The sequence below is a fragment of the Palaemon carinicauda genome, chromosome 4 (genome assembly GCF_036898095.1).
Source record: "Palaemon carinicauda isolate YSFRI2023 chromosome 4, ASM3689809v2, whole genome shotgun sequence".
NCBI classification, from domain to species: domain Eukaryota; kingdom Metazoa; phylum Arthropoda; class Malacostraca; order Decapoda; family Palaemonidae; genus Palaemon; species Palaemon carinicauda.
Window position 1 is genome coordinate 169,949,881 of NC_090728.1, and position 9,778 is coordinate 169,959,658.

The following is a 9,778-nucleotide window of genomic DNA, read 5'->3' on the forward strand; positions in this document are numbered from 1 at the left end:
ACACAGTAAATATTACGGTGTTTTGAACTTTATTGATGACGATACCCGACCACAACACAACTTTTTAGCCATGATGGTGGACCCACCATAACTCAAAATCTATGAATTTCCACAAAGAACCATTATCATAGACATACAATACACTCAACTGCAATCTTAAAATTTTCTACCAATCAACTAGTGCACCATTCTATATCTTGCCCCGGATTTTTACTCTCCCCTGCTATGTCTGTGACCTGGGAAGGGGGGTATGGAGGGTTGCCCAATAGCTGCCTCTGTGAACTAGGAAGGGGGGTACAGGGAGCTTGGCCCCACCTTAGTATGAGACCTGGGAATAGGGATATGGGGGTTTTGCCCCTGCACCTAGGTCTGTGACCTAGAAAGTCCGGTTTCATTGTAGTGAATTACATGGCAATGTAACCTAGGAAAAATGTTATTTTTATTAATAAAATAAATTTTTGAATATACTTACCCGGTGATTATATAAGCTGCAGCTCTGCTGCCCGACAGAAAAACTCTACGTTCAAAATCCGCCAGCGATCGCTATGCAGGTAGGGGGTGTACTTCAACAGCGCCATCTGTCGAGCAGGTACTCAGTACTCAATGTAAACACAGAACTCAATTTTCTCCTCGGTCCACTGGGTCTCTATTGGGGAGGAAGGGAGGGTCCTTTAATATATAATCACCGGGTAAGTATATTCAAAAATTTATTTTATTAATAAAAATAACATTTTTCAATATTAAACTTAGCCGGTGATTATATAAGCTGATTCACACCCAGGGGGGTGGGTAGAGACCAGCATTAATTGTTTACATTATTATGAGCTAAGGATTTTGTATTTCATTTTAGCAGTTATTCAAAATAACAAACAAAATAAATAAGTACCTGGTAAGGAAGTCGACTTGAACAATTACTCTGCCTTTTTTAAGTACGTCTTCCTTACTGAGCCTCGCGATCCTCTTAGGATGCTGAGCGACTCCTAGGAGCTGAAGTATCAAGGGTTGCAACCCATACTACAGGACCTCATCAAAACCTCTAATCTAGGCGCTTCTCAAGAAAAGAATTTGACCACCCGCCAAATCAACCAGGATGCGAAAGGCTTCTTAGCCTTCCGGACAACCCAATAAACAACAATAAAAAACATTTCAAGAGAACGATTAAAAAAGGTTATGGAATTAGGGGAATGTAGTGGTTGACCCCTCACCCACTACTGCACTCGCTGCTACGAATGGTCCCAGGGTGTAGCAGTTCTCGTAAAGAGACTGGACATCTTTAAGATAAAAAGACGCGAACACTGACTTGCTTCTCCAATAGGTTGCGTCCATTATACTCTGCAGAGATCTATTTTGTTTAAAGGCCACTGAAGTTGCGACAGCTCTAACTTCATGTGTCCTTACCTTCAGCAAAGCATGGTTTTCCTCATTCAGATGGGAATGAGCTTCTCGTATCAACAGTCTGATATAATAGGAAACTGCATTCTTTGACATAGGCAAAGAAGGTTTCTTAATAGCACACCATAAAGCTTCTGACTGTCCTCGTAAAGGTTTAGTTCGTCTTAAATAGAACTTAAGAGCTCTAACAGGGCATAAGACTCTTTCTAGTTCATTTCCAACCAAATTTGAAAGGCTTGGAATATCGAACGATTTCGGCCAAGGACGAGAAGGTAGCTCGTTTTTGGCTAGAAAACCAAGCTGTAAAGAACATGTAGCCGTTTCAGATGAAAATCCGATGTTCCTGCTGAAGGCGTGTATCTCACTGACTCTTTTAGCTGTTGCTAAGCAAACGAGGAAAAGAGTCTTTAAAGTGAGATCTTTAAAGGAGGCTGATTGTAGTGGCTCGAACCTTTCTGACATAAGGAATCTTAGTACCACGTCTAAATTCCAACCAGGTGTAGCCAAACGACGCTCCTTCGAGGTCTCAAAAGACTTAAGGAGGTCCTGTAGATCTTTGTTGTTAGAAAGATCTAAGCCTCTGTGACGGAAGACTGCTGCCAACATGCTTCTGTAACCTTTGATAGTGGGAGCTGAAAGAGATCTTTCCTTCCTCAGGTATAATAGGAAGTCAGCTATTTGGGTTACAGAGGTACTGGTCGAGGATACTGATACCGACTTGCACCAGTTTCGGAAGACTTCCCACTTCGACTGGTAGACTCTAAGAGTGGATATCCTCCTTGCTCTAGCAATCGCCCTGGCTGCCTCCTTCGAAAAGCCTCTAGCTCTCGAGAGTCTTTCGATAGTCTGAAGGCAGTCAGACGAAGAGCGTGGAGGCCTGGGTGTACCTTCTTTACGTGTGGCTGACGTAGAAGGTCCACTCTTAGAGGAAGAGTTCTGGGAACGTCCACCAGCCATTGAAGTACCTCGGTGAACCATTCTCTCGCGGGCCAGAGGGGAGCAACTAACGTCAACCTTGTCCCTTCGTGAGAGGCGAACTTCTGCAGTACCTTGTTGACAATCTTGAACGGGGGGAATGCATAAAGGTCTAGATGGGACCAATCCAGTAGAAAGGCATCTATATGAACTGCTGCTGGGTCCGGGATTGGCGAGCAATAAATTGGGAGCCTCTTGGTCATCGAGGTTGCAAAGAGATCTATGGTAGGTTGGCCCCATGTGGCCCATAGTCTCTTGCACACATCCTGTGTAGGGTCCATTCTGTTGGAATGATTTGACCCTTCCGACTGAGGCAATCCGCCATGACATTCATGTTGCCTTGAATGAACCTCGTTACTAGAGAAAGGTTTAGATCTCTTGACCAGGTGAGGAGGTCCCTTGCGATCTCGTACAACGTCATAGAATGGGTCCCTCCTTGCTTGGAGATGTACGCCAAGGCCGTGGTGTTGTCTGAGTTCACCTCCACCACCTTGCCTAGAAGGAGGGACTTGAAGCTTTTCAAGGCCAGATGAACTGCCAGTAGCTCCTTGCAGTTGATATGTAACGTTCTTTGATTCGAGTTCCAAGTTCCCGAGCATTCCCGACCGTCTAATGTCGCACCCCAGCCCGTGTCCGATGCGTCCGAGAAGAGAACGTGGTTGGGGGTCTGAACAGCCAGGGGCAGACCCTCTCTGAGGTTGATGTTGTCCTTCCACCAAGTCAGTGATGACTTCATCTTCTCGGAAATGGGGATCGAGACCGCTTCTAGCGTCTTGTCCTTTTTCCAGTGAACAGCTAGGTGAAATTGAAGGGGACGGAGGTGCAGTCTCCCTAACGAAATGAACTGTTCCAGGGATGAAAGCGTCCCTATCAGACTCATCCACTGTCTGACTGAACATCGTTCCTTCTTTAGCATGTTCTGGATGCATCCTTGGGCTTGACTTGTTCTGGGGGCCGACGGAAAAGCCCGAAAAGCTTGACTGTGAATCTCCATCCCCAAGTACACTATAGTTTGGGATGGGACCAGTTGGGACTTTTCCATATTGACCAGGAGACCCAATTCCTTGGTCAGATCTAGAGTCCACTTTAGATTCTCCAGACAGCGACGACTGGAAGAAGCTCTTAGAAGCCAGTCGTCCAAATAGAGGGAGGCTCTGATATCCGCTAAATGCAGGAATTTGGCAATATTCCTCATCAGCTTCGTAAAGACAAGAGGAGCCGTGCTTAGGCCAAAGCACAGGGCTTGAAATTGGTAGACAACCTTTTCGTAAACGAATCTCAGAAAAGGTTGGGATTCTGGGTGGATGGGGACGTGAAAGTAAGCGTCCCTTAGGTCTAAAGAGACCATCCAGTCTTCCTTCCTGACCGCTGCTAGAACAGACTTTGTGGTCTCCATGGCGAACGTCTGCTTTGTGACAAAGACATTCAGCGCACTGACGTCTAGCACCGGCCTCCACCCTCCTGTCTTCTTTACCACTAAGAAGAGACGGTTGTAGAAGCCCGGGGATTGATGGTCCCGGACTTTGACTACCGCTCCCTTTTCTAGTAAGAGAGACACCTCTTGCTTCAAAGCTAGTCTCTTGTCCTCCTCTCTGTACCTGGGAGAGAGATCGATGGGAGACGTTGCTAGAGGGGGTTTGCGTACAAACGGGATCTTGTACCCTTCTCTGAGCAACTTCACAGATTGTGCATCTGCGCCCCTTTTCTCCCAGGTCTGCCAGAAGTTCTTGAGTCTGGCTCCCACTGCTGTCTGAAGAAGGTGGCAGTCAGACTCTGCCCTTAAAGGACTTGGTACCTTTCTTCTTCCCACGTCTCCCTTCGGCACGAGCACCTCCTCTGCTGGAGGCTCTGCCACGAAAGGGCGGAATGAATCTGGACGCTGGAGTGTCCATCCTGGGTCTAGACAAGGTAGGCAAAGGGGTGGCTTTGCGGGCAGAGGACGCAACCAGGTCATGAGTGTCCTTTTGAATCAAGGAGGCAGCAATCTCCTTTATCAAGTCCTCTGGGAAAAGGCACTTTGAGAGAGGAGCAAACAGGAGTTCCGATCTCTGACACGGTGTTACTCCCGCTGACAGGAAAGAGCAAAGGTTTTCCCGTTTCTTGAGGACCCCGGAAACGAACGAAGCCGCAAGCTCACTGGATCCGTCACATATGGCCTTGTCCATACAGGACATAATGAGCAAGGAAGCTTCCTTGTCAGAAGGGGAGATCTTCCTGCTCAAAGCTCCCAGACACCAGTCCAAAAAGTTAAAGACCTCAAAGGCTCTAAACACTCCTTTCAACAGATGGTCTAAGTCTGAAGGAGACCAACAAATCTTAGAGCGTCTCATGGCCAGCCTGCGGGGAGAGTCTACTAGACTTGAGAAGTCGCCCTGGGCAGAGGCAGGAACTCCCAAGCCGAGAACTTCTCCCGTGGCATACCAGACGCTCGATCTGGAAGAGAGTCTCGCAGGGGGAAACGTAAAAGCTGTCTTCCCAAGGTTCTTTTTGGACTGCATCCAATCCCCTAAAACTCGTAAAGCTCTCTTGGACGAGCGGGCGAGGACGAGTTTCGTGAAGGCAGGCGCTGATGACTGCGTGCCTAAAGCGAACTCAGACAGAGGAGAGCGTGGGGCCGCAGGCACAAACTGATCAGGAAACATCTCCTTGAACAAAGCAAGAACTTTTCTAAAGTCCAAGGAGGGTAGCGTGGTCTTGGGTTCGTCGATGTCCGTATGCGGGTCGTCAATGTGTGCAGCGTCGTCATCATCAGAGAGTCCATCATCTGAAAACTGAGGAGGAAGCGGCAAAGGAGTAGCAATCGGCTGGTCAGCTGAGTCCGGCAGCACGGGTGCATGCGTGACTGAACCGGACGCAACGTCATGGAACTGTTGCCCAGTCTGTGAACTGGCAACAACCATAGCAGCGCGGGGGCGCAAAGCGTCTACTCCAGACTGTCTAGTCTGCTGTGGGCGAGTAGTGGTAACCACACTGGGTTGCGGAGGTTGACGCACCGCGTCAAAACAAAACAACTTAGGTTGTTGTTGTAACTCGCGAACGTCAACGGAAGGTTCCGTGCATCGCTGAACGTCAACATGCGGCTGGCAGGGTACACTGGAACGCATGGGTGGCGGGACTCTCACAGCTGGAGTGCGGGAGAAGGTAGCCTCAGCGTCCACTGGACGCACAACCGTGGGTGGTTGTAGGCTAGAGGTTGGTGCAGCGTCAACCTTCTCCGCACGAAAGTCCTGCATCAATGACGTTAACTGTGACTGCATGGTCTGCAGCAAAGACCACTTAGGGTCTACAGTAGCAGGTGCAGCAACAGACGGTGTTACTGCCTGATGCGGTACCGCTTTGCCTCTCTTAGGAGGTGTGCAGTCATCGGAAGACTGCAGCGAGTCCGAACTGACCCAGTGGCTACAACTGGGCCGTTGGACTTGCGCGGAAGGGACCGACTTGCGCTTAAGAGGCCGCGAGACCTTGGTCCATGGTTTCTTTCGAGAAATCTCTTCCGCAGACGAGGAATAAATGGGCCCACTCGTCTTCGTGTGGGTGGGGCGATCTTGGTTAGATACGCCCGAAACCACGGAGGGAACGTCTGTTCGCTGATTAAAGCCTCTCGAACCCTTTGGTCGTACGACATTGCTTCTCCCCTGGGCTTGGGAGCTTGCAAGAGGTCCCGGACTGGGAGGACGACAGGCACGAACAGACGAACCCTCAAGCGCAACACTATCTACAACACTTTCCACAACACTACCACTCACTTTGTCACTACCCACTGCTCTCTTGCACTTCAACTCCTTGACGTCTGCCATGAGTTGGTTACGGTCACTCGCCAATGACTCGACTCTCTCACCCAGAGCCTGGATGGCACGCATCATATCTGCCATCGAAGGTTGTTGAGTGCTAGAAGGGGGATCAGGAGCAACCACTACAGGGGAAGGAATAGGTTGTGGGGCATGAGGAGAGGAAAATTCAACGGAGCGAGATGAACTTCTCCTGACTCTATCTCTCTCTAGCCTACGTGTGTATTTCTGGAATTCGATGAAATCGAATTCCGAAAGCCCAACGCATTCCTCACATCGATCTTCCAATTGACAGGTCTTATCCCGACAATTGGAACAAACGGTGTGAGGATCGATAGAGGCCTTCGGAAGACGCCTTGAACAGTCCCTAGCATTACATTTCCTGAATTTAGGGACTTGAGAAGGGTCAGCCATTTTGAGTTAGTCAAAGGGGAATTCAAAATCTATCCAAAGTCGTCAACAAATAATCCAAAATCAATAAAAGAATGCAAGGATGTATTGAAGATAACGTCTGCAAAGCGAAAGCTCAAAACTAGAAATGTGTACTTCACCAAAATATGTGAAAACCAATCCAGTAAGCAACAGCGAATTTAGTAGGTCTTGCCGGTGGCACGACAGAGAGAAAATTGAGTTCTGTGTTTACATTGAGTACTGAGTACCTGCTCGACAGATGGCGCTGTTGAAGTACACCCCCTACCTGCATAGCGATCGCTGGCGGATTTTGAACGTAGAGTTTTTCTGTCGGGCAGCAGAGCTGCAGCTTATATAATCACCGGCTAAGTTTAATATTGAAAAAAACTACTGTTTCTAATAGAAAAAATTACGCTCTCTTCGTAAATGACACTCGTTCCCGTCGCAAATTAATAGTTTCAGAAATATATATACATCTATATCCTCCAATAATGGGGGACCCCCAGTGGGAACTCGGGGTTTTGGGTGGGGAAAACATACTGGGGAATCGATATATAAACGTAAAACAAGCCTTTTCTTCTCTATACATTACCTTCTTGAAATTATAATAACCAGAGGAAAATACAAAACAGTATATCTGGATAAACTTTGGAGGTGCCGTTACAAAGATTGTGTCATGAAAAAATACAGTAACCAGTGCTTCCAACGTCCGATGTAGATCAAATGTTATTTTGTGACCTGTCATACTACTAGGCTAGGTTAGGTGGGTTTGTTAGGTTCTGTGCCCTTTTTGTACTTTTTATATATTGAGTAAAACTTATATGGAGAAATTATTTAACATATGGAAATATCTATCATTACTATCTTTAGTAATGTCAACGTGCCGTTGGTAACTCTGTGTACCATACGTCAACGTTGGTAACACTGCGTATAATTGGTAACGTTGCTAATGTTATCGTTCGTTCGTAAGAGAAGTGACACCGTGCATCTCAAAGTTATCCGAATTGGTTGATCTGTTTGTTTCCGATTGAAATGAATATCAAATTTGGTTAATTCACGTTATTTACTATAGGAAAACAATTATATTTCGTTTCCCCAGTATGTTTTCCCCACCCAAAACCCCGAGTTCCCACTGGGGTCCCCCATTATCGTAGGATATAGATGTATATATATTTCTGAAACTATTCATTTGCGACGGAAACGAGTGTCATTTTTTAAGGGATCGTAATTTTTTCTATAAGAAACAGTAGTTTTTTTCCTAGGTTACATTGCCATGTAATTCACTACAAAAATACCGAAAGTCCTAGGTTAGGTTAGGTGAGGTCTATTAGGTTTTGCAGATTTCAGAACGAATCTTGAAATTTACATTTTCGTTCCAGAGAAACTTTCCTTACAGGGAACATTTTGGCATGTTTGCATTTGCACTGAATTTTATCTTTATTTCAGTTGAACATCACTTTTCTTCCGGCTTTCCCCCATCCAAAGCCCGGTTTCCCACCTGTGTCCTTTGAGAAGGGCGGATAATGGGAGAAAAACTCATTTGCGGCGGAAATATAGGTCAAATTTGTTGAAAGCACATTATTTACTGTAAGGAAAGCTGTTATTCCTATTAGATACGTTATCCCGTGCTGTTTTATAATATTACCCACCGGTCTCCATCAATGCCATCTTTATAGCTCTATATCTTGTCACTAGAATTTTGAATTAGACTTGGAACCAGAGATATATTTCAAACTAACATAAGTAATTTCTCTTTAACATTTAGTATAATACCAACGACAAATTCCAAAAAATTATACTTTTTTTTCTTTATCTCAAAACAACAAGGGTGGGATTGTTTGTTATCCGTTACCAGTTCAGTATCAATATCACCTCAAGTTTACACTCTCCAAATCACAGTTTCCTTCCATAATCATTTAAAAGTGGAAAGAATAAGTAATTTTGATGTAATTTTTATGTACACTCACCCTTATATCATGTCCTTGAAGAGAGAGAGAGAGAAAGAAAGAATGAGTAACAAATTGCTTTCGCCGAGGACCGAGTTAACGAATTCATGGTTGACGTCTTGACGACACGACACTTGACGTTGGACACAATGACACAGTTTCACTTTCCAGAATTCATAGCAGTGTTACCATGTCCGAATGGCAAAATTGTGGTGTGAAAAATGTATGCTAGAGAGAGCAATTATATTCCCCCCCGCCAAAAAAAATCTCAATTATCCTAACTTTATGCTAAATGAAATTTTATATACATATATATATATATATATATATATATATATATATATATATATATATATATATGTGTGTGTGTGTGTGTGTGTGTACATATATGTATATATAGGCCTATATATAATTATATATATATATATATATATATATATATATATATATATATATATATATATATATATATATATATATATAATTATAATCCTGCAAGATATTATAGATATAAGTGCTTCATTCAATTACTGTGAAACACTGCACTGTCTTTGATGTGAAACATAGAGCTTACATCTACTGTATATGTGTATATTTAAACAAAAGTATCTGGGAATAAATGAATATAAATTAAATGTTGTAGCTATTTGTTTACAATAGAATATAACCGAGGAGACATAATCAATACTCATATAAAGTAAACAAATTCATGTTTGGAAAATTACTGTAGACTATACACTTAAACATATACCAATTCAGAGACAATATATTATATTAAAAAAGTATAAAATATTTTCTGTATATTTTTAACAATATCTGAGATATATGAAATTAGTTTTTTCACGTTTATTCTTCATTGTGTGTCACTGAACTTCGATATCTACTGTAGATTCCAGAATGCTCTAAATCTATCTACATTTGAAAAAATCTCAAACTAATTTCGTTCCTTCGATTCTTTATATTTCTAACTGAGAACATCTCAAAATCAGCAGCTAAATTACTTATGTTGAACTTCATATGTGTCTCTTCAATTCATATAGTTTTGCTAATTGAATTTGATGATTCTAATTTGAATAATTCCCATTTGTCCTTGGTGGTTTCTTCGCTTATTATTTAATTTGTGAGTGATCTCTTACTAAGCCTACTTCTGTCTGATATCTTTGTGTTCACAAACAAAACAAAAATATTTCACAATCTGAATTTGAAAATGGAATTGTTAGCAAAGCCTAATTGGAAAACTTTGATAGTTATGTATTTGCCCAAAAT

The 9,778-nt window shown here is 43.7% G+C and overlaps 1 long non-coding RNA gene across 1 annotated transcript in view; it reads right to left on the bottom strand.

Annotated features, from left to right (window-relative positions):
* The window catches only part of LOC137640183 (uncharacterized), a 43,113-nt gene extending 34,469 nt beyond the window's left edge, over window positions 1–8,644 (bottom strand). Inside the window, exon 1 of the long non-coding RNA XR_011044313.1 lies at window positions 8,534–8,644. This is a non-coding gene — a long non-coding RNA (uncharacterized lncRNA). The remainder of the gene's footprint in view (window positions 1–8,533) is intronic.
* Window positions 8,645–9,778: the final 1,134 nt, after the last annotated feature.